Raw genomic sequence first — 25530 nt, 5'->3', positions numbered from 1 at the left:
TTACTTGGATAAAGATGATGTGCTCTTTAAATGTTTTTATAACCTCTTGCATCTCTTCTTCCAGATTGTCCTTCACTATAGCATTCTTGTGTTTCAAATAAAAGGAAGAGGGAGGGAATAAGAGAGAGAGAGAAAGGAAAGAAAGGAAAGAAAAAAGGAAGGAAGGAAAGAAAAAAGGAAGGAAGGAGGAAGGAAGGAGGAAGGAAGGAAGGAGGAAGGAAGGAAGGAAGGAAGGAAGGAAGAAGGAAGGAAGGAAGGAAGGAAAGAAGGAAGGAAGGAAGGAAGGAAGGAAGGAAGGAAGGAGGAAGGAAGGAAGGAAAGAAGGAAGGAGGAAGAAAAGAAGGAAGGAAGGAAGGAAGGAAGGAAGGAAGGAAGGAAGGAAGAAAAGAAGGAAGGAAGGAAGGAAGAAAAGAAGGAAGGAAGAAAAGAAGGAAGGAAGGAAGAAAAGAAGGAAGGAAGGAAGAAAAGAAGGAAGGAAGGAAGGAAGGAAGGAAGGAAGGAAGGAAGGAAGGAAGGAAGGAAAACCCATTTATTAAGAACCTATATACCAGACACTATATTAAGAATTTTGCAAGTATTATCTCATTTGATCCTCATCTGCCCCAGGAAATAAGTATTATTATCATTCCCATTTTACAGTTGAGGAAACTGAAGCAGACAGAGCTTAAATGACTTGCCTAGGATCACATAGCTAGTAAATGTTTGAAGTTGGATTTGAACTTCCTGACTCCAAGCCCAGCATTTTTATCCATTGTGCCACTCAGCTGTTATTTAATCATTTGTTACTTTAAAGAACCTTGTCATAATATATTCAAGTTTTTATAATCTGCTAATTTTTCTTTTATAAAATCTAAAAGTTCCAATTTGTTCCTTTCTACCTTTTGTTATGTTTTTCATTTCTTTTGAACTATATCTTGTTATTGTAATCAACCACTTCCACCTTCTCTTGAGATCCCACAGAATACTGGCATTGATTAATCCTTCATCTTAGTTGAGAGCTTTGTAAACTCTTTGAGAACTTGGTACTCATTTTTTATTCTAAATTTTTTTCCCAAGAAAAATAATCACCCCTTTTTTTGCAGCAATAAAATCTGCTACCCATATAGTGATTATGATTTCTCTACCAAATGATTAAACAAGACAGAAAAGGAAAGAGAAAGAATATCAGCAGTAGGGGAACTGAACACCAAAAACTAAAGATACTAAAGCTGTGATAACCAGCATCTTTTGGAGGAATTTTTTTGGGGGGTAGAAAATATACAATTTATTGAGTAACTGGCTTTATTTCTGCAAATATCAGTTTCAATTTAAAAATCCATTCAAGTTACTGGAATTTAGGTAGTTAAGGAGTTTCAATGACTCCTTGAAATTTTAGAAGCCCTCCAAATTTATTAGAAAACCACAAGATGGAGAAAAATTGACATCCACAAGGCCTATTTAAATTGTCCTATGTTGTTCTCTAGATTAAAAATGTGAAGTGACATATCCAACCCTGTACTGAAAATACCTACTTTCAAAATGCACGGATTAAAAATGGGTAGAAAGGATGGCTGAATGATTGAATCAGCTTTTTGCTCCCCACTTTCATTTAGCACAAAGTCCATAGTTCAACATAATTTTAGACTTCAATTGCTCATTTACTTGATATTTGATTAACAAGCATCAGGATATTTATATACATATATACATACATACATATATATGAATATATATATATATGAAAGAGAGATTTTTCTGTCCAAAAAATTCCTATTTTAAGATAAACTCATTTGTTTGTTTTTGTTGTCTGATCACACACTTAATCTTAACACTATACCTAAAAGATTTGAACTTATCCCCTAAAAACTAAAATGCACATATGGACAACTTAACAAAAGATTTATGGTACAAAATTTATAGACAATACGTTTACACACAAAATGTCAGAAGCAGAGCCATTCATTCAGGATATATATATATATTTTAGTGAATATGATGAACCTTCAGGAGAATGATCTATACAAATTCATATGTAGTGTTCTTTATTTTTTATTATAGGTTTTTATTTTTCCAAATACATGCAAAGTTTTCTCACCTTTGCAAAACCTTGTATTCCAAATTTTTCTTCCTCTCTCCTTCCCATCCCCTCCTTCCCCTAAATGCAAGCAATCCAAAAGAGGTTAAATATGCAATTCTTCTAAACATATTTCTCTATTTATCATGCTGCACAAGAAAAATCAGATCAAAAAAGAAAGAAAAAAACAAGAAAAAGGTGAAAATACGAAGCTTTGATCCATACTCATTCTTCAGGGCTGTCTCTCGATACCGATGGCTCATCACAAATCTAATGAAATTGCCTTTAATCACCTCATTGTTTACAGGAGCCAAGTCCATCACAGTTGATCATCACAACATCACAACAAGATTATTGTTGCTGCGTACAATGTTCTCTTGGTTCTATTCACTTCACTCAGCATCAGTTCATGTAAGTCTTTCCAGGCTTTTCTGAAATCAGCCTGATCATCATTTCTTAGAGGATGATAATATTCCTTTACATTAATATACCATAACTTATTCAGCCATTTCCCAAATGATGGGCATCCACTCAATTTCAGTTATTTGACACTACAAACATTTTTTGCACATGTGGGTCCTTTTCCCTTTTAAAAGATCTCTTTGGGTGAAATGAGCAGAATCAGGAGATCACTGTATACAGCAACATCAATATTACACGATGATCAATTCTGATGGATGTGGTTCTTTCTAATCATGAGATGATTGATGCCAGTTTCAATAATCTCCTCATCTTCAAGCATTCCAGTTTAGTGTTCTATATATTTCTGGCATTACTTGGAGAAGATGCACCTATGACCTGGGGGGACCAACAGCATCTGCATTGCCATCCTAGCCATCCGTGGGTAGGTGGGGAGTTTCTACTCTACTCCCAAGTATAGAGTGCCATGTGGACTAGGCTTCCAGGAACAAATACAAAATGCTCTCTTTGGCATCCAAAGCCCTTCATAACCTAGCTTCCTTCTATCTTTTCAGGCACCCTGAATATTCAAATTTTAAAAACCACTATGTCTCTTGGCTCTTAGAATTGTCTCTGTCCCACATTCATGGAATGCTCTCCCTCATATCCAGCTTCTTTTAAATCCCAACTAAAATCCCACCTTATGAGGAAGCCTTCTCCAGCCTTCTTAATTCCAATGTTTTCCCATAGTAATTATGTCTTGTATATGGTTTATTTTGTATATAACTGTTTGCATGTTGTCTCGTCCATTAGACTGGAAGCTCCTTGAGGGAAGAGACTAACTTTTACTTCTTTTGTATTCTTATCAATTATCATAATTCCAGATACATATTAGGCAGCTAATAAGTGTTCATTGAATTATTAATTGGGTAGTTTCCTAGGGTAGGTTATATGTGATTATTAGAACTTTGAAACTCAAGAAATCTGGGTCCTGTTCCTAGCTCTGGTGAAACAATCCTTGTTAAAACAAGTAGGCTTCTTGAAGTCAAGAATTGGCCTTTGTATACCTAGAGTTTCGCACAGATTTGGCACACAGTAAGAGCTTAATAATTGTTTTTAATTCATTCTTATATCTACTAATTGTGTAGCTTTGACCAAGTAATTTACTTCTCTTGTCCTCAATTTCTTATGATATTGGGATTTTTTACTTTTTCCAAACTCTTCTAATAAAGCATAGTACAGAAGAAAGATGAATGGATTTATGAGATTATTTGAGTTTAAACCCCATTTCAGACACTTATTGTGTAAGTGAAGGGGTTTTTTTTTCTCAGTAGAATTTTATTTTTCCAAATACATGTAAATATAGTTTTCAACTTTCATTTTTGTAAGACTTTGTTGTTCCAGTTTTTTTCTCCTTTACCTCCCCTCTTCCCAAGAGAGCAAGCAATCTGATATTGGTTACACATGTACAATCCTTTTAAACATATTTCCATTTTTATCAGGTTGTGCAAGAAAAATCAGTCCAAAAGGGGAAAAAGAGCTAAGAAAGCAAAAATTCAGATATATTAAATAATTTGTCCACAGTCACATTAGGCAGGTCTATAGAGTAATGGTTAGGGTGTCAGGAAGACCTGACTACAAATCCTGCCTCAAGCATTAGCCTATTTATGTGAGCCTGGACAAATTAATTTCTTGACTTCATTTTCCTCATCTTTAAATGGGGATAATAATACCACTTATCTCACAGGATGATTATGAGTAGGATCCACTGAGTCACTGTATGTAAAGTGCTTTTAAGATTTAAAGAGAAATATAAATACTAATCACCATGTTGGATGAGTCAAGACTAGAACCTCCTATTGGGACAATATCAAGAAATATTAAACTTGTCCCAAAGCTCACAGAACGGGGCTGCTTAACTTTGGGTCTTGTGTTCCTTTTGTGCTCTCTCTTTCTCAGAGATCCAGGTGGGGAAGATAAGACCTAAAGGCAGAGAAGGTCGTTAACGGAACCAAACTGAACACACTGCCCTCCTCTTCTGCTTCTTCAAATTTCAATACCTGTGCAATTGAAACTAATAGGTCACCTGTTGGTGACTTTCACCACTATTGGCTCAAAAATAAATACAAAGTCTGACTTGCCTACGGAGTCGGTTTTAAAGTTTTGTTTGCAACTCTGTGACTGCTGCTTTGAAATTATTTGTCAATGGATCATGTATATTATAACATAATTTTCTTTCGTTTCCAAAGCTCTAGTTAGCATACAAATTGCCTTGTAGTCCAAGTGGCCACAAAGGATAAGTGTGAGATCTTTATAATATTTGATGGTTTTCTGGGATCCTTTAATTATCCTAATAAAGAACAATCAAAATAATTGGATTTAATTTAAGGGCATTTAAAGCCCTTCTTTAGGTGGTTCCCATCTGCCTTTCTGTTCTTATTTTATATTACTTCTCCTTCATGTACTCTCATTTCAAATAAAACTGACTCAGCATCTCCAAAAACACAAAATTCCACCTGTTCTCTCTGTCTTTGCATATGTAGTCCACCATGAGAGGAAAGCCCTCTATCCTTACTTCTTCCCCAGAGAATCCACCAATTTCCCTCAAATCAGCACCCAAATGCCTCCCCATGTAAAGTCTTTCAAGATCCCCACAGTTGTTATCCTTCTCTTCCTTTTAAAATTCCTTCATTTAATTTTGTATATATTCTATCCACAATAAAATAGAAACTCCATGAGGGTGGATTTTTTTTTCTTTTTCTTTCTTTTGCATCCCTAATTTGTCAGCACTTTATATCTAGTACCGATATAATACTTTCTACCTATGCCTACCTAATAAATGTATTTTGACATTTGGTTAGAAATTAATTTTAGCAAGACTGGGGGCCTTTCAAACTTTATCATTATCAATAATAACATTTATTGAGTATTTACTGGGGTCCTAGGAGTTAAACTTGAAAGTCTGGTAATGATTTTGAATGCTGCTACTATTCCAGGGATTTGTTTTAGGAGAAAAAAAGTCCACAACACAAATCTATTTGAGCAGCTTTAAAAAAAAAAAAAAGAAAGAAATGAGACATCCAAATTATTCATCTATAGTTGGGATCATTTTTTTTTCTTGCATTACTCTCCTGGTATATAATAAGTGAGGGTATAACTTTCTCACCCACCACTGAGAAGCAACTTTAGAGAATTTGAATAACTCCATGCAGTTGTCCCCAGAAATATTCACTAGTTTTGAGAAAACAGTTGGGGAGGGATTAGAATGTTTTGTCAAGTTTCTATATTCATTCATCTATACTCATTAAGATAGGAAACATACAACCCTGGAGTCTGGGGAGAAAAGTATAGTAGATTTTGAAGTTACCATCATTCCAACTTGGTGTTGGTCATGCAGACCCATTAGGAAATCAAAGAGATTAATTGCTTTGGATTGCATTGCACTGTAAATTGTTCTGAAACCAGAAGTAAGGAGGAAACACGGTTGAAAGGAAAGGCTTCTGAGCAGGGATGGGGAAGAAGAAAAACATAGCTCCTACACTATTGTGCTGGACACTGTATTAAATGTCTTACAAATGTTAGCTAATTTGATTTTTAGAACAACTCTGTGAGGTTAGTGCTATTATTATTTATTTTACAAATTAGGAAACCAAAACAGACAGTTTTAATGACCTATCCAAGATCACCCAACTAGTAAATATCTGAGTCTGGATTAGAACTTATGTCTTTCTAACTCAGGAGTCAGCACTATATCCACTTTATCACCTGGCTGCCCCCTCATCTGGACAGGGTTTGAGTTATTTTGTTATATGTATCTTCTGGTCAAACATGGAAACTTTAACATATACCTCTCTGATGTACAAAACAGAGCTGGAAGTTCAATGTTGATAAGCATTTATTAAGTGCCTTGTGTGGGGAGGCACTACTAAATTCTGGTAATAAAAATACAAACAGAAGGACAATTTCTGATCTGAAGGAACTTGCATTTTAATAGGGGAAAACAACACATAAAGAGAGAGATGAAAAGAGGGAAGTAGTAAAATGGAAGGAAGGACTCTGGGAGTCTGGGAAATGGGAGGAAAGGATGGTAAACAAAGTATTGCAGATTGTTGCTATTTATCGTTCTCAGGGAGGACTATGACATTGGGAAGGTGATTCCATGAACTGCAAATGAATTGAATTTAAGTGAGGGAGGACTGAACAAAGTCACCAGTTTCATTTTTTTCTCAAGAGCCACCTGGGTCCAGTGGCAAGATAGAACACAGGATGCTTGAGATGACTCTGGATGCAGGGGGAGACCTTGACCATTTTAAGCTAAGGTCTTCAACTGGTCTTCATTTGACTGAGGTAACACGCATTCAGTGATTAAGGCTAGGTAAGAAATGGAGCAAAGATTGGCCTCTTTTACCTAATCAGAAAAAAAAATTCAATCTAGGAGGGGGAGACCCTCAGGGTTTCTGGCCATATGTGGAATGGAGGGTATAGAAATGTGGAAAATGAGCATGAAGAAGAATGAAGACATGTTTGGTCTGAGCTTCCTTAAAATGGAGAAGGACCAGTCGATTAAAAGAAAACTTCCACTTGTGTCCTTTGCCTTTCTTTTCATTGCCAGAACTCAACACAAAATCTGGTAAATACTTGAATGATTCATTGACTGGGGCTTCATAGAGAAAGCCCAGTGGAGATGAGTCAGAATAGTATAGACTATACATTCTCCAGCAAAAAAGGATTAGTGATCCTACCAAGTGAGACTTGTTAATGGAGATGGAGGAAGGAGGATGACTCATTATTGATATACTATGCATTTGGATAGATGAGGAATAACAGAGGGAAAAGCACTAAATTTAAGAGAGAGTGGGAAAAGTTTCCTGTAGAAGGCAAAATTTTAGCTGAAATTTAAAGGACGCCAGGGAAATCAAAAGGTAGAGATGAGGAGAGTGAGTTGTTCAGGAAACTATGGGTGGAAAAACAATAGAGGGAATTCCTGACATCCCTTTATGGGAGCAGCAGATCAAGGAACACATACTGAGTTTTACTTGTTACTGCCTGCTGGGAGCTCAATTCTGTGCATGATTTTAAGTCACAGGCTTGAAAGCTCTTTAGATGTTTGCTCACTGGCAGATGCTTTCATTTTCTTCAACATTAAATAATTCTTCTTTGAGCTTTGTGAACCATGTGATTGCAAGGGGGAGTTGAGGACAAAACAGTGGGTAGGTAATGTCCTCTAGAGTTACTTAAGGCTTCCAGATTTGAGGGGAAAGGGTCAGAAATCCATTAAAGTGTGTTTTAGATCACATTAGAGCCTTTCACTGATGAACACACACTCGTTTGTTGCTTAAGGCTCTGTAATATCTCATGCTTAACCACCTCCTTTTCTCCCTGACGCACCATGCTGTTGCAAACTCACACCTTTTCACACCAGGACTTTTGCAAATAGCCTGTTGGTTGGTCTGTTTACTACAAGTCTCTCCCCACTTTAACTGCTCCTCCACTCAAAAAATCAGAATGAGTTTCCTAAATCACAAGTCTAACCATTCACTTATTCATTTTGGAAGTTATCAATAAAAGCTCCATTTTGAAGCCATTGCTGATTTCCAGTGATCAGATTGTCAACATGTTCTTACCTTAATATACAGTTAGTAAATTTTCAATTCTCTTTGTCCCAAATTTTGCCGGGTTAATTAGGGGAAAAGCCCAAGCAAGAATTTTCCTTTTAACAAATGGCAAGCCAGCCAAGAGATTTGAAGGTTTTTACTCTTGGTTAACACTGGGTAAGCTGTTCTATCCCACAAAGCTGACATTCAGGCATTGTCTGAGAATGGGATAGAATGGACCTCACTTTTCACTCTCTGCCTCCTACAATAGTTAATTAAGTTGTGAAATGGTGGAGAATTTAGTTCTCTAAAATTCAAGATGACTAAAGAAGAAATAAGTCCTAAAATCCACATTTTTATTTTTTTCTTTCATGTATGATCCAAATTTTGATTTTTTTCTTTCATGTATGATCCAAATTTTGATTTTTTTCTTTCACACATGCATAAAGAAGAGAAGGCAGAAGAAAAGATACATGAAAGAGGCAGGTAAGTAGATTATGACTATACATATCTAAGTTTGTTCAATTTTATGACATTGAGAGAAACATGGAATTATAATGTGTGGTTTTCATGATCATAGTTCACAGTCCCCGCTGTAAGCTTAAGTCTACTAATGACCACTATTTTGGCACAAGGAGAGAGATTTGGGGATATAGTTGAATATAAAGAAATAATATAAGATTAAATGTGGTGTTGAATCGTACATATTTGTTTTGTTATTCAGTCATTTCCACATGTATGGTTAGCATCAAATGGGAGAATTATTGAAAGTAATGCTAAGTCATTAACCTGTTGGTCCAAATACTTGTCAATCAGTGTTGAGGGACACATAACCTAGTCTGCAGCTTTTGTATCACCTACTATTTTCATGCACCAAGTCATCTCCCACCTGTTTGTATCACATGTAGGGGAGGAAATGAGATGCAGTGGCCCATCCCCTTTTACTGACATGAGCCTATCTGAATTATTGAATTATAAATTCATTATAAAAGTTGTCAACATAAATGTGGAAATATGTTTAGAAAAATTGCACATCTTTAACCTATATTGGACTGCTTGCTGTCTAGGGGAAGAAAGTGGGAGGAAGGGAGAGAAAAAAAATGGAATATAAGGTTTTGTAAGGATAAATGTTGAAAACTATATTTGCATGTATTTTGAAAATAAAAAGCTATTAAGTTAAAATTTCACTCCATCTTGAAACCATAACCAATATCTAATGATTATCCCTTCAACATTTTGGTACCTTGACATACATTTAATATGCTTCTTTTAATAATTTTTGTACTTTTTGTCTTGTTAATCATTGTGAAACAAAGAGTTTTCCTTTTAACAGTACCACATTATGTTTTCTTTGATAACATGGCTAATATGGAAATATGTTTTGCATTATTCCAAAAGAATCACCTGTGTCAAATTGCTTGCCTTCTCAATAATGAGGGGAGAGAACTTTGAACTCAAACGCTTAAAAAATTTAAATTTTATTTTTACATGTAATTGGGGGAAAATAAAATATTAGAATTTTAAAAATAGTACTATATTACCAGCAATAACTTATAAGATAGAAAGACCTTATCAAAGATACTTGTGACTAGAAGGAAGTGGGTAAAAATGTAAAATGGGCAAAAACTAATCAGTAGATAATCTAAGCACACCCAATATTCATTAAATTAGATGTTAATTTCCCTCTTATCAATCAAGGCTCTATTCATATCATACCTCTCCAAAGAAACCTTCTATTCCCTGCACCTCCCCTAAATTAATCTCTTAAAACCCTACACAGCCTGAATCCAGTTTGTCTTTTCAGGTTGATTGCACATTGCATGCACTCTATATTACAGTCACTTGATGTTTCTCATATGGATTTGAAACACAAAATCTTACAAAAATGAGTTGCATATCAAAGTAAGAGAAGAGAGATGTAAAGTAATAGTCTGAGGCAGATTGCATTTCAGATATGGATGATGGCCTGAGCAAAAGTATAATGATGGGACATCTAATGCCAGTTTTGCTAATCACCGGAGTTCGAGAGGGGGAGTTTGGTCCATAGCTTGAGGTTAGACTATAAAGTTTTAAAAACTAAACTGAGAGGAGGAGATAGAAACAAATATACAAGAAAACAAGGGGGGAGAGGATATTATAGAAAAGATAATAGAATGATTAACATTTTATTCTAAAGGCAATAAAAAGTCAGTGAGGTTGATTGATTGGGGGAATCCTATGGTCAGATCTGTTTTTTAAGGAAAATTACTTTGGAAGCAACATAGAAAGGAGACTAGAGTAGGAAGATAAATGAGTTAGGCTGACCAATCAGGAGGCTGCTGTGATAATTAGCCAAAATGTGATGAGGGCCTTAACGAAGGCAGTAGCTGTAAGAGTAGCAAACAAGTGTCAGGTGGAAAATATATCATGAAGAAAGAAGAATGGCAATTTTTGATAAATGATTAGATATATGGGGTGAGGAAAAATGAAGATTCCAGGATGACGCCAAGGTTACAAATTTGCAACACGTTAGAATTGTGCATTCATAGAAGTAGGGAAGTTTTAGAAGAAGGGTTTAAAAGAAAAAATAAAGCATTCAGTTTTGGATATGTTGAGTTTAAGATGCATCCAGTTTGAAATGTCCAACAGACGACTGATGTTGTGAGACTGAAGCTTAAGGAAAAGATGAACTTTGTATTGATCTGGGAGTTATCTGCATAGAGATAATAATGAAGTCCATGGAAGCTGATAGTTACCAAAGGAGAGAGAAGAAAAAAGACTCAAGTACAGAATCTTAAGGAAACACCTACAATGGTGGAGAATGATGTGCATAATTGTTGGAGTGTGAGGTTTGGACCAAAAAAATATACTGGAGTTTTATCTCCAAAGAATTTGTAGATTTAGACCATCTCCAAATCTAGGGCAAAGATTTTATTATTATATTATTGACTGGAGGACTAAGTTCCCAAAAAAGAGAGAGCAATTAACAAGGAAAAAGATATGGATTAAGTTCCCCAGTGGAATTCATCATTAACAAAGGGGAAGATGCTATAACAAGGAAGAAAACACCATTGAGGCAGGTTAAGTTCCTAATGAACTAGCCTAAAGTTCCTAAAAAGGAATAAGTGATGAAGTGGGGTACCAGAAGATTCTTTTATAGGAGAAAAATAACCTCAAAGGTTGACTTCTATAGCTTGCCTTCTGATTGGATACAGTATGGGATCATGATAATTTTGTCACTGCAAGGAATTCACAAGGGATTCTACAAGGGCCCACTGCAACAAATGCCCACTTAAATTCAACAAAAGCCTTCTCCTGTCATTGCCCCTTCCTATGGTCTACCTACTCTAAGGACCTAGTGCTAGTATCTTATCTGCCCCACCATAATGAGCCAGCAAAGAGATTGAAAAAGAGCAATGGAACATATAGGAGAACTAGGAAGGAAAAAGTGCCATAAAAACCCAGAGAAGGTAGAATATCCAGGAGGAGAATATGGCCAACAGTGTTCAGTGGGGCAGGTTAAGAAGGATAAGGACTAAGAATAAACAGATTAGGCCATGAAGAGGTCATTGGCAACTTTGGTAACAGATGAATGATGAAGCTGAATTCCAGAATACAAGATGTTGAGAAGAGAAGGTAGAGGCAAGGAGTACAGATAAGCATTTCAAGGAGTCTCTCTGAAAAAAATAAAGAATGATAGTTTGAGGGGATGCTAGGATCCAGTACAGGTTTGGTTTTTTTTTTTTTTTATCATCATGATATACCAAACAAGTGAAGGACCTAGGAAAAATCAGTGTAGGCAGCCTACAACTTAGTACCTAATGCCTGGTTGAACCCAATATTTCCATCATCATTGGGCAGATTAGATTACAAAATTTATTTCCATTCTAGAGAGGACTTGTCCAGGGTCCTGACACAGAGCTAATGTCAGAGGTGGGATTCCCTACCATTAGTCTCATTCATTATACAGAATAGGGAATATATCAGGATCAGCCTTACAGTCAAGAAAACCAGGGTTCAAATTCTGTCTCTGAATAGAATTCTGTCCATACTAGTTAAGAGCATAAGAGCAAGTTACTAACCTTTCTGGGACTCACTTTTGTCATCTTTCAAATGAAAAGGGTGAACTAAAATATCTCTAAGGTCTTTTCCAGCTCCAAGAATATGACTTCTGCATCAGATGCTTGTCTATCCCCGGACCGCAGGGCCAATTAACTTCTCAATGCCCTATTCAGCTCTCCAAGATTACAAGTTATAGAAGTATTAGTCTTCATCATCTTGGTAGAGGGAGTCTGTATGCCTGAAGGTTCCCTCACTTTATAAATCAGAGATAAGGACCACCACCACCCCAGCTGTATTTCTAGATAAATGTTCATTTATTATCTCTCATTCTTGCTATGTAATTCTCTTTGTCTCTATCATCTGCATTACTAAGAGGGAAAGGAAAGAAATAAAAGCTAGTCAAGCATGGTAATAATACAGATATATTAACTCAGAAGATAACTAGACCCTTTCTCCAGTAACCTTGTTAAGAGCTTGGAGCACTTTGCATCACTGTTGACCATTATACCACAGCAAGAAGGCAATAGAAAGACTTGTGAATATTTAAAACCTTCTAAAATATTAAGAACTGTGTAGAGGCGAAAGCAACAGAATAGACCGGGTCATTATCTCTCCAAGAACAAGAAGTCATTTTCTAGTACAACAATCTGTTTTCTCTCCCCAAACTTTTACGAGTTAAATATATTCTTCACCAGAAAAAGAATTGTAGCCTTACTTAATGAAAATATAAAAATAATATCACTAAGCTTCCAGGATTTGGTGAACAGCAGGCTGCTTCAAGATTCTGCTGGACTGGAGCTTTGGCTCATGGTTTCCAATTCTGAATAATGACTAAAGATGCTGCTTCAGTGGTTAGGCAAAGTGGATGAAGTGTCTACTTTAAAGTGATGTAGCGAGTGGAGCACTTTGTACATCTTAAAGTTAGAGAAATGAGAGTTATTAATAATAGCTAGCACATATAAAGGTTTTCAAAGCACTTATTATCTCATTTTATCTTCACAAGAACCCTAGAAAGTAGGTGCTATTATTATGCTTGGATTTTTTGTTCTCTCTCTCTCTTTTTTTTTTTTTTTTGTTCTTGTGTTGTTTCAGTAATGTTCAATTCTTTGCGACTCCATTTGGGATTTTCTTAGCAAAGATACTGGAGTGGTTTGCTATTTCCTTTTCCAGCTCATTTGACAGATGTGGAAACTGAGGCAAACACAGTTAGCCCAGGATCACAGAGCTGGTAAGTGTCTGAGGCCAGAGTTGAAATCCGGTCATCCTGACTCCAAGTTCAGGATTCTATCTACTGCCCCATATAGCTGCTCCTCTGTTTTGCAAATTAGGAAACTGAGGCAGACATTAGTTAAGTGATTGGCCTTGAGCCAAACAACTAGTCAGTAAATGTGTTGAGGTAGGATTTGAACTCAGGCATTGCTGAGTCTAGATCCAACACTTTATTCACAAGTCACCTCTTTTAAAAATTCTTTCTGATTAATTCTAGAAATAATACAATATACATTCACTCTGAAAGTCTTTTTGAGTTGTATGTTTTAGTCCCTTTTTTTTCTTTCAATTTTCAGTGAATTCCTACTTAGAATCACTTTAGATCAAGCAGTAGAAATGGAATCTATTCATTTCAGTATCGAAACAAGAAAGAAATCGATCAATAAATAATATTTTTTGAGTTCCAGGCATTATGCTAAGTCCTAGGAATATAAAAAAGTCATAGGACAGACTCTCAAGTTATTGCTGTTTGTCCTTTTGACCATCATATCAGGAAGGTGATGCTATAATTTGCAAGTGATTTGGATATAAGTGAGGGAGGGTTGTAGAAAGTCATCTGCTTCACTTTCTCATCCAGAGCCAAATGGGACCAATGGCCAGATATAGAACAAGATATCTTGTTCTGGATGCAGTGGGAGATGACTTGGGCTACGCTAAAGTCCTTCTGGGTCTCAGTTTGACTAAGGCAATACCCAATCAGTGATTAAGGCTAGGTAAGAAAGAAATGAGGCGGAGTATAGCCTTTTTTAACTAGACCAATCTGGGAAGGGAAGACCCTTAGGGTTTTTGACCAAAAGAGAAACAAATGCTAGGTACATTCACTCTGATAGAACCAATTCTCACAGTTTAAGGAGGAGGAAAAATACAAAGCAAGCTCTATGTAGGAAAAATAAAAGATAATCAATGAACACAAACTACATTTCCATCTTCTAGCATGGAATAGGATGGTGAAAGGCTAATAGCTTCCTTACTATCATCACCACACATGCCATTGCAAAAAGTGCCAATTAAATTTGTTTCTGTTTCTTATGAAGCCCACTTTCTTTCATCTGGAAGCATGCAATACTTGTAAAATGATCAAAATTTGTAAAAAAAAAAAAAAAGAATTACAGGATGGGATTTAAGAATGACCAAAAGACAATCTTTACTCTAGAAATGACCAACATTATTAGGCAGGACCTGAAAAACTGAAGTAGACTAATGTTTTACAAAATAATGGGAAATGTTTTACAAAATAAATAAAAATGCAATACAACATAGATGATGTTAATTTGTGGTTTTCTAAATCAACATGTGGCCAGCAAGCATGGATGTGTTTCTATTGATTTTTGACATCACAGGTTTACTCCATCCCCAAAACACTTTTGTTTTCCAGCTATCTGGAATCCTACTATCAATAATGCCCTCCCTTGGATAAAACATTATTCCTCCTTGAGTTCTGTTTTAAAGCACAAATGCTTCAAAAGGAGATAATAAATGCAGTTCTTTATTTCTTAGTGCAATGTTTCCCAGATTTTTGGAATTTCAAAGTTCCATTAACAAATATTTGCTGCTGTTGTTCAGTCGTGTCCAACTCTTTCATGACCCCATTTGGGGTTTTCTTGGTAAAGATTTTGGAGTGGTTTGCCATTTCCTTCTGCAGCTCATTTTGAGTTACTTGCTCAGGGTCACATAATTAGTAAGTTTCCGGGGGGAGATTTGAACTCAGGAACATGAACAGGAAGATGAGTCTTCCTGATTCCAGGTCTGCACTCTATCCACTGTGCCACTTAGCTGGCCTATTAACAACTATAGGTATTCTAATCTAATTTTACCAGAGGAAAAAAAAAGACTAACGCTCAAGATTATATAATCAAAAAGAGGAGGCTGTAAAGGGATGTACACATTTGTAAGTTTCTGCTCTTTTCCAAACAATAACCCCACCCCAAAAGACACAGCCACTGATTTTACTAGTGGTACCCCTAGTGTCCTTTTCTTCATTCTTTTTAACTTTGTATTGTGTATGTATTCCTAGGGCCTAGCACATAGTAGGTACTTAATGTTTATTGATTAATCAATCTATTTTTATCTGCTTGTCTACATGTCTCTATAATTATCTGTCATTTTTGGTTTTAGTTATATAGTTATGGTCAATGTATAGTGTTCTTTTGGTTCTGCTTTCTTTACTATGCATCATTTCAAATGATAGATATCATAGGGAAAAAAAAGGAAATTAAGTGATTTTAAGAACCTCTCCTGTGTTTTCCATAAAATCCCCTACATCATCAAAACTGCTCAACCACCATTCTTTTTAAGCCAATTGAAACTTAGCTCCTTCCAACTGTCTCTACTGGAGATGTCTTTCATTTTGCCTAATTCATAGGGTCAGTGGGGCAAGGTGGTCACATTCCTTGTTCTTCACTGCCATTTTCAGAATATTCCTTCATTTCCAACCTTCTCAAAATCATTGAATTCCATTTATGTCACTCTCTTCTTCAGACTATAAGCTCCTCAACAATAGGGACTACTTTCTTTGTATCTCCAACATTTAGTATAGTGTTTGGCACAGAGTACATGTTGATTTGACATATATTTCATGTCCCTATTTTTGTTGCTGTCATCTTACCAATTTCTATGTCACCCTCTCCCAATTTTTTGTGTCTGGGCTCAAAGTCTTCATCTCTCCATCATCTTTTGCGATTATAACGATTCCTTAAACTCCTCATCCCAATGATCTCCATTTTTACTATAATTCAACCACACTGGAATAGTCCATCTTACACTCTAACATCTCTTAGACTCTAAGAGTTAAACTATGAAATTCTACTCTCTAACCCTAGAATGATTTCCTAATAGCAACTCTTCTAAATCTTTTCTTTTCTTCTCAACTTCTAACCTTCTCCTCCTCACAAGTTACTTTTTTTCTTTTCTGCTAACAGCGGATGAAATGAAAAACATGAGGCTATTTTTTCACACTACTTCTTCCATCACTCATAACTTCTTTGTATCATTTCCCCTTTTTTCTGTAAGACTAATCTCTTGAATCTTTTCTCTCCCACCTCCTTCTAGATCTTCTAAGTCTTATAAAAAAAAAAAAAAACCACACACACACACACACAAGGGAAAACATTTAATTTTGAGCACGCATACTGAAATTACAATGGCTGTGTTACCAAAAAAGCTATTAACTCAATGAGCAAACAAAAATTATGATAGGAAACAATCCTTATGCAAGTGTTTCTTCTACTGAAGAAAGATTCTTTCCGTGGAGGTTGCTTTGTAATTTAAGTATGTAATACATGATAAATGAAGACAGTCCTATCCCTTAGCCTTTCTTCTACAGGCAGAAAGAAATTTATAACTTCATATGGATAAAAGTAGCCTTTTCTTATTTATAATGAGTGATTTAGCTTGATGCAGTGTCTAGAGGTCTGGTGTCCAAATTAGGAAGACCTAGCTTCAAGGACTCCTTCTGACATATGTTAACTGGGAGTATAGGCAAATTATTTACCTTTTCAATGCTCCCCCACAAATCTCTAAAACTCTAATTTTTAGATCAGATGCTAATCTCCAACAGCAAAAGGAGTCTCTTAAAAAGATGAAATAACAGATCTTAAACCACACAACCACACAAAAAAATTGTTCTTATTTCTACAAATGTCTCAAGTGTATTTTAAATTTATGCTGATATTAACTAATACCATCCTTAAAAATCGCAAAACACACACACACACACACACACACACACACACATGCCCATTTGTGATATAGTTCTCAAATTCTGGTATCTGGAAAGAGTAATAGATTAAAAATAGTCTTTCATAGGCCTATAACTAACGAGCTTAGGCAAATATCTCAAACTCCTATATCAGTTTAAATCATCTAAAATTCTCATGTAAAATGGGGGTAATAAGCCACTCTTAACTTTAACCAATCAAAAATAAATGAATGAAAAATTATTAAATACTTATTATGTGCCAAGAATTTTGTTAAGTGCTAGGAATACAAATATAAAATGTAAAGTAGACCTTTACCTCAAAAAGCTTCCCTTTTAATAAGGATAGACATGTATGGGAAGTAGTTGCTATCTTCATGGATAAAGGGAAGACTTGTGCTGGTGAAATCACAAATCCTTGAGTTATTGAAGTAATATGATGAATATTATAATTATTGGGATTTAGCTCCTTGCATTCCAAGATCAATGTGCTAACATTCCCCTTTGGTATTGGAAATGCATTAAATTCTGAAACAAATACTTCAGTCTCTTGGGAAAGCTTGCTCAGTATAGTTGCCCCATAGCACACTATTAGTCAGACTTCATACTAATAATCCTATAGACTCAAACTCAGGGAAAAGAGAAGAGAACTAGAAGGTGTGAGGGAGAAAGACAATTTAGAGTAAGGCTTCCGATAGACTCTGTTCCAATAGGCAGTGATGGAAAATGTCATCCACATCCAGAGAGAACTATGGAGATTGAATATGGATCAGAGAATAGTATTTTCACCTTTTTTTGTTTGCTTGTTTTTTCTTGTGCTTTTTTTTCCTCTTTTGATCTGATTTTTCTTGTACAGAATCAATATGGAAATATGTTTAGAAGAACTGCATGTTTAAAGAATTAAATTCCTGTTTAAGCTATATTACATTACTTGCTATCTTGAGGAGCGGGGAAGAGGAGGAGAGAGGGAAAAAATTCAGAACACAAGGTATTGCAAAGGTGAATTTGAAAATTATCTTTGCATATATTTGGAAAAATACTATTTAAAACATTTTTTTTTTAAAAAAAAGAGCATGAGCTCCCTTGTTCCCATTTCAGTCTCTAGCAGCTCACTCAATTGCTCCCTTTGTTTAACGTTTAAGTGATGGGAGGGTTATTTTTCTAGGTTCCATAGAAGGAGCAGTACTGGAGCTATATGGGAGAGAGTGATGAAAAAAATGTGAGTCAACAGGTTCCATAACAAGCTCAGGCTTAAAATGTAGAGTACTATTGTGCTCACGACAAAGAGTCCTGGTTCCAAAAGCAATTATCCATTTCCTGTCTAACACTCACATCTGTGCAGCTCTTTACCAAAGGAAATTAAAAAGCAAAGTAATTTGCTAAATGAAAAACATAAACCCCACTGATTTCATGAAGCTGGTTCCTTGGTCTGACAGAGCAGGAACAGGGTCAGTAGCGGTCCCATATCACTACAAGGAAGGCGCAAGGGCTAAGGAAATCGTGGAGCTCCAGAGGCTAAAGCTGGGTTTTTGCTCTGAAACACAGTTTAAGAGCAAATTACCTAAGCCGTAGAACATGGTATTTTTTAAGTAGTAAGGTGACTGAGAAATTCACAAATCAAATCTAATTCCAAAAAAGAAAAAAAAAGAAAATGCTAGCAGCAGCTTTTCCTCTAAAAGCCCTGAATTTTCAATCAATCAACCAGTGAGAATTCTTATTATTAAGCTCCCAATAGGTTCCAGGAACTGAGCAATAGGGATATACATAATAAGAGTGAGGATAGTTTGTATCCTTAATCTTGTCATCATCCACAAATGAAGCACTTTTATGTCACAAACTCTGAAATTCCCTTTTCTTATAATAAATAGCTACACTTTTCTCCCTTCTCCCAATCTTGGCTCTTTTGTGAGATGGTGGACAACAGTATTAGATGGGGTAGAGAGATCAAGAAGGAGGACAAAAAAAAAAAAAACTGATAATTCTATTTGGCATTTAATAGGTCATTTGTACTTTGTAGAGATTTGTCTAATTTGAGTGATGATATCAGCTTGTAAATGGTTAAAGAATGAAAGTAAAAGAAATAAAGGTAGGGAGCCTAGGGGTTGGCTGGAAAAGGAGAGATATAGGATGAGGTTAAAGGAATTAGGATCTAGTGAAGATTATTTTTAATGGATGGGACTTCTTGAGGACTAAAAAAAAAACCTGATAATCCTATTTGGTATTTAATAGGTCATTGGTAATTTTGTAGAGATCAGTTTAATTTGAGTGATGATATAAGATTGTAAAGGGTTAAAGAATGAGATATTAAAAGAAAAAAGGCAGGGAACCTTGGGATTGGCTGAAAAAGGAGAGATATAGGATGAAGTTGAAGGAATAGTAGGGTCTAGTGAAGATTTTTTATGGATGGGAAATATTTGGGTATGTTTAAAAAGTCAAATGATAGGGAGAGGCTGGAGATTAGAAAGAAGAGAGAAGAGTTAAAGATGCAATCTGCTAGAAAAGGAAGCAAGAGATGGTACTTGTAAAAAGAAAAGTTGAGTTGGGAAAGAGAAAGGTCACCTTTTAGAGACTGGAGGAAATGAGAAAAAAAGTGAGATACAAAGTCAAGGGTTTTTTTGAATGGAAAAGAATGAGAAAAGCTCCAGGAGATCATGGCAAATGGCCTCTGCTTTTTCAGTCAAGTCAGAGGCAGGATCCTGAGCTGAGAAAGGCTGAGGGAACACAAAGAGAGAAGAGAAGGTTTGGAATCAGTGGAAGTGGGAGAAAGAGAGAAATAAAGCACTGCCTTGCTGTAGCTGAGATTGAATTATGTGAATTTTTAAGTTGGCAGAATTGGTAAGATTTCCTTAAGCCTTAAGTTCAGGGGCTGATGTGTATATACTTAAAAGTATATATTTTGTCTACTTTGATAGCATGTAAATTCTTAAAGGCAGGTAGTCTCATTTTCCCCCTTATATAACTTAGTATCTGGCACAATGCCTAAAACTTAATAGGTATTTAGTACATGTTTATTGATTGACTGAAGAATATGGAAAACAATCACAGAGGAGGGGTGAACAAGTTGTAATCCCCACCTTTGAAAAAAGTACCCACAACAATGAGATCAGGGATTTATCAGAGTATTGAAGATTTATGAGACTTTCAGTAAAATACAGTTTATCAGCATCTATCTATTATACAAATAGCTGCAGGCACATACTAAAAGGGAAAATTAACAGGCCCTAGTTGACATTATTCTAGGATTCTTGGCTTATATGAAAAGCCTTTCTTTGCCTTTTCCCTCTCAGCAACATCCTCCCTTTCTTTCAGGAAAAAAAGGAAACAAGCATTTATTGTCTCCTATGTTTCAGAACTGTCCTAAGTGTTTGTACAAACATTTCACTTGATTCTCACAAGTGCTATTATTATCTCCAAGGAAATTGAGTGCTTAAATAACTTGCCCAGGATCACACCCGGAAAAAGATCCTTTCCACTGCATTTATAATAAACGACTGAGCTATGAATATTTTCAATTAGAGAAAACCAGGTGAGTTAGATAGAGTTGGAGTATGGGGCTGAAGGAGAATCTGAATCCACATCCTCTGACTCCAAATATCATTCTCTTCTTACTAGTCCATATTGCCTTACTTTACAGACACAGGAACTAAGAAGCAGAGTTGTGTAACTAGTGAATACAGGGAGGAAAACTGCGTTCAGGTACTGGAAAAGATAATTTGAGGTAATTAGAGGGAGAGGTAATTAGATTCCTCCTGGAATGAAAAACAGCAGTTTATGCAAAATCATTGAGATAGGAGATGACATATTACTTAGAAGGAACAATAACAGGTTAGTATGACCAGAATGGTCATTAAATTAATCAGAGCTCTTCAACCATTTAAAATGTTGTTTTTTTTCTTTACAACATTGTTATCTTTATATAAATTGTCCTCAAGCAGCTGCTTTTTCACTGCATTAAAGAAGCATTCTCTGAAATTATCTCCATTTTTTATGATGCAATAATCTGCCATTACATTCACAAGCTTAAACATGCTTTATCATTTCCTAATTGATAGCCGCACCCATTATATCTAGTTCTTTCCTTTTAATCTTCCCTTTATGATCAAGAAATATGTTTTGCTTGGGATCACTTCTCTTATAATAGCCCCTCCCTTTTACGGCCCATTTCTCTCTCTCAGTTAAAACTGATGTTTCTACACCAGATTATATGGATTAGCATTTTCCTTTGACTATTTCAGATAAGAATGAGGTCCATCTGATGCTCTTCTCCCCTGCCAATTTCTTTATTTTAGGTATATATTTTTCTTTTCAAACACCTAACTCTTCCCCCCTTTTCCTCCTTTTTTATGCTGGTATCCTTCTATCCTCCCTTCCCTTTCCCCCTTAAAACCTTCAGAACAGAATTATTCACTGCCAAGCTGTTTTCCTTATTTTACTATGTCAATACTCTCTTGATTATTCATTATCTCAGCCTAACTTTCCAAATTAAGACTTTGTGTTAGATTCAGGTTCTCCACATTTTAAGAAGGAATGAAAAGTCCTTGTTTGGTTCTGACTTCTATCTTTCACATGGGGATCTCAGGGATAACTCTGGCTCAGAACCTGCAAGCTTCCAGTCAATCTCAAAAATGTCTGATCTAGAGTGAAATCTGATTCTGGTCTGAACTTCATAAAATCTCCTGATTGTGGTTTGAGTCTGAATGACACAACTTCAGGCTTGCCTCCTGTGGAGCTTCAATATACTGCTACTGGATATACAGATCCTGTCAGTTAGCTTGAAGGCTCTTGAAGATTCGCTGTAAACTTCTACTTCCCTTCTCTCTCCCCTCCCCAACTTTGTTTAACCTCTGTGCATTGATCACTCGGCTGTAGGCATAGAATCAATGCTTTTATTTTGAGGTGAAGAGCTGCTGCTCATTTCTGTTCTTGCTCTGTGCTGAGAATCCATAACAGACCCACAAGCTGGCTTCCCTGAACAGAAACATGGATCCTCATCTTAGTCTACCCTGGATCTCAACTCTGGAGACAAAGTCACATGAGCATAGCTGGGTCCCATTTCTGCTCCCTTCAGTGTACAGTGTTCAAATCCAGTCCCTGCTAGAATCTCTTTTTAATTGTCTTTTTAAAAAATTCAGTACTGAATTCTTTCCCTTACGGAGTTATATAAAACCTATTTCCACATTAGCCATGTTGTGGAAAAAAAGTCGAGAAAAAAATACTCAGCTCATCTTTTCTCTCTCTGGAGGTGAGTAGCATTTTTCATCATAAGTCCTTTGAAATTGTCACAGATTGTGGTATAAATCTTTTGCTATTGATTATCTTCACAATATTACTATTCCTTTGTACAACGTTCTACTGGTGCTATTCACTTCTTTGCATCATTTATATAGATCTTCCCAGGTTTTTCTGAAGCCATCCCCTTCAGTATTTCTTACAACATAATACTTCTGCTAGATTTTCATCTGCTTCTTGCCCTAGTGTGCAATCAAAAAATCAGTTTCGTCCTGATGCTGAAAGGGTCAGATGCTCTTCCCAGTGCCTATATTGATCTGACGTGGGAAAAAAAACTCATTATGGCTTCTCCTTGGATTTTCCCAATCATTACTCATCTAATGTTCTTCCCACATCTTTATTGGAGTAATTGTGGGAGAGAACGGGACTATAATGATTCCTTCTACTTTGATTTCTTTGCTGGTCTGCCCTTCAACATCCTTTGAAGACATTAAGGTTTTAAAGGGAGATTTGCTTTTTCTTCCCCATTAGAATATTAGCAGTACATCATCATGAACTCCCTTTCAAATATCCAAATGCATTCATCTTTCTAGGATTCTACTGACTCCTTTATTTGTATTTCAAGTCCCTATTCAGTTCTACTTTTTTTTTAAAAAAATCAGAAACGCTTGATAGTATTCTATTGAAGATCCATTTTCCCCCTATAGGATTATACAAAGCTTTACAGGATAAATTAACCTTGTAAGCTTATATCTTTAGCTTTTTGGAATACTGTTCAATTCATTGGTCTTAATTCCCAACCACCAATCCCAGCTCCTTAGCTTTTAAAGAGAAAACATGTGAATTAATATTGTCTTCCATCGTAACATGCTTCTGCAGCAAGGAAGCCATAAGCTATACTTCTGTAGGATGAAAGAACCTTAGAGATCGTTGAGTCAAAGACTTTCATTTTACAGATGACTGAAATGAGAAGTTTCACAAAGAACTGAAGTAGATACATCTTTAGTAAGAGTTAGAAGGAAGGTCAAACCCGGTGAAGTGAGTTGCCCCAGGTCACACAGTTGATAAGGATTAAGTGTCTAAGGATGAATTTGAACCCAGATCCTCATGACTCCAGGGCCATTGTTTTATCCTTTGTGACATCTCATTGCTCCCAGGACTTCTTGATTTAAGTACAACACTGAATCCATTATCTACTTAGCTGCCGGTCTCTTAATTCATTGGCTAATTAAGTTAATATATCTTATTTCCTTAATCACTGTAATTTGGAGGTGACATCTCGTGTTGCAAAAGTCCCTTTTTCCTGACACTATTCCCTATTTTCTCCTAGCTTAACCTTAGTTTCCACCAGTCCCTTTCTTCCTTAGTAGCCCTTTTTCTCCGTAATAATTGTATTTCAATAGAATTGGTTTCATTTGTTATTCTATTCTATTTTATTCATTTAAAAAGATTTTTCTGAGAAGGTATCCATGACATAAAAATGGGTTAGGAACCCCTGATTTAGGTCTTTCCCTGCTACCTACAAACACACCCAGGTCTTCTTTTCCCCCTTTGAAAATCATATCCACTTGCCATTCACTTAAAGACATATCAATAAACATCTATGTTCTATTTTATTCCTGGAAAGAATCATCCGTATTTAATCCTTCCACTGCTTTACCTTCCCACTCATTTCTCAGCCCTCACCTTGCTTCTGACTCTACCAATTATGAGAAACTGGTCTCTCTCCAAGATTACCAAAGACCACTCCATTACCAAGTCACATAGTTTTTTATCCATTCTATTTAACTCTTTTAGCAATTTTTGGCACTATCCTTTCCTCCTAGACATTTTCTATTCTCTTAGTTTCTATGACACTAATTCCCATTCTCCATTTACCTGCCTAAGTGCCCTAGACCATCTTCTTTTTTGGGTTACCATCCACCTCCTGCTCCCAGCATGTGTCCCCTAGGGCTCCATTTTGGACCTTTTATTTGTTGGTGATCATCTTTGCTTCTACTTCTATGGATTCAAGTATCTATACAGAGATGATTCCAAAATCTACATATACTGCTCAGCTATCTATACTGAATTGTTAATCCTGTGCCTTCAATTGCTTGTTGGAGATCTCTTCCTAGATGTGGAACTCAGTTTTCCTCCCTAAAGCCGACCCCCAAACTTTTCTCTTTCTTACACCAGCATCTTTCTGGCCAAGCAGATTCACAAACTTGGGGTGGTCCTTGACTTGCCCCTTTCCGTACCCCTCCTCCCCCAGTAACTATCTAGCCCCCAAATCTTAGGTTTTGTTGGAACTTTGAAAAGGGTTAGAATAGGGTCAACCTCAATTACAGGCAGAGCAAGAAATTTCCTGTATCAAACAACTTCAGGGATGCAGAATTTCCCTTCTTTCATAATTTTGTGTTGGTAGGGAGAGGATAAAAAATGATGGGAGGTTCATGTAAGGGTATCTCTCTTTGTATCACAGTTACCTTCTCCCTGAACCCAGAGTCTTCGCGTTTGCTTTGATCACTACCCTCCTGAGGGGAAGGCCTTTAAGATGCATGTCTTCCCATAGGACAATAAGGCTGTCTGTCCATCCTCAAAGGAGGGTCCAGAGCTATTTCTAAGACCTACCTGATCCAGGATATATATCATATTCAACCTTTATTTTAAACTTGTTTTTAGGGGCAATCAGGTTATAACTAACTGTTATCCATATATTAGTTATGGAGAGAAGTCACAACAGAAAGAGGGCAGCTAGATGGAATAGTGGATAGAGCACCAGTCCTAAAGTCAGGAGGACCTGAGTTCAAATCCAGACTCAGACACTTAACATTTCCTAGCTATGTGACCCTGAGCAAGTCACTTAACACCCCAGTTGCCTCAGCTAAAAAAAAAAAGTCACAACAGAGCATCACCAGGTACCTTGAGAGGCCCAGAGTATGGATAGGTACAGGGGGCAGAGCTTTATTTTTGCTTATCTTTACTAATGAAAAAATAATTGTCACCAGTGAGAATATCCCTGAACACTTACTCCTTTAAAGGAATGCATATGAGAAAATTATATACAAGCCCATGGAAAAATAGAGACGAGGAGGATTTAGTTACCAAAAAGAAAAAATTATCAGCTGCCAGAGAATTGTTATAGAATAACTATTGGGGAATCAGATGTGATGCTATTAGAACTTGTGGAAGAGGCACTGAATTGAGAGTCAAAGGGTCTGTGTTTAAAACCTGCCTTTGCTTCTGTTAGGGGAAAATTTAGGCTTAAA

Source organism: Antechinus flavipes, chromosome 3 (genome assembly GCF_016432865.1).
Source record: "Antechinus flavipes isolate AdamAnt ecotype Samford, QLD, Australia chromosome 3, AdamAnt_v2, whole genome shotgun sequence".
Classification (NCBI taxonomy): domain Eukaryota; kingdom Metazoa; phylum Chordata; class Mammalia; order Dasyuromorphia; family Dasyuridae; genus Antechinus; species Antechinus flavipes.
This window is presented reverse-complemented; position numbering follows the sequence as displayed.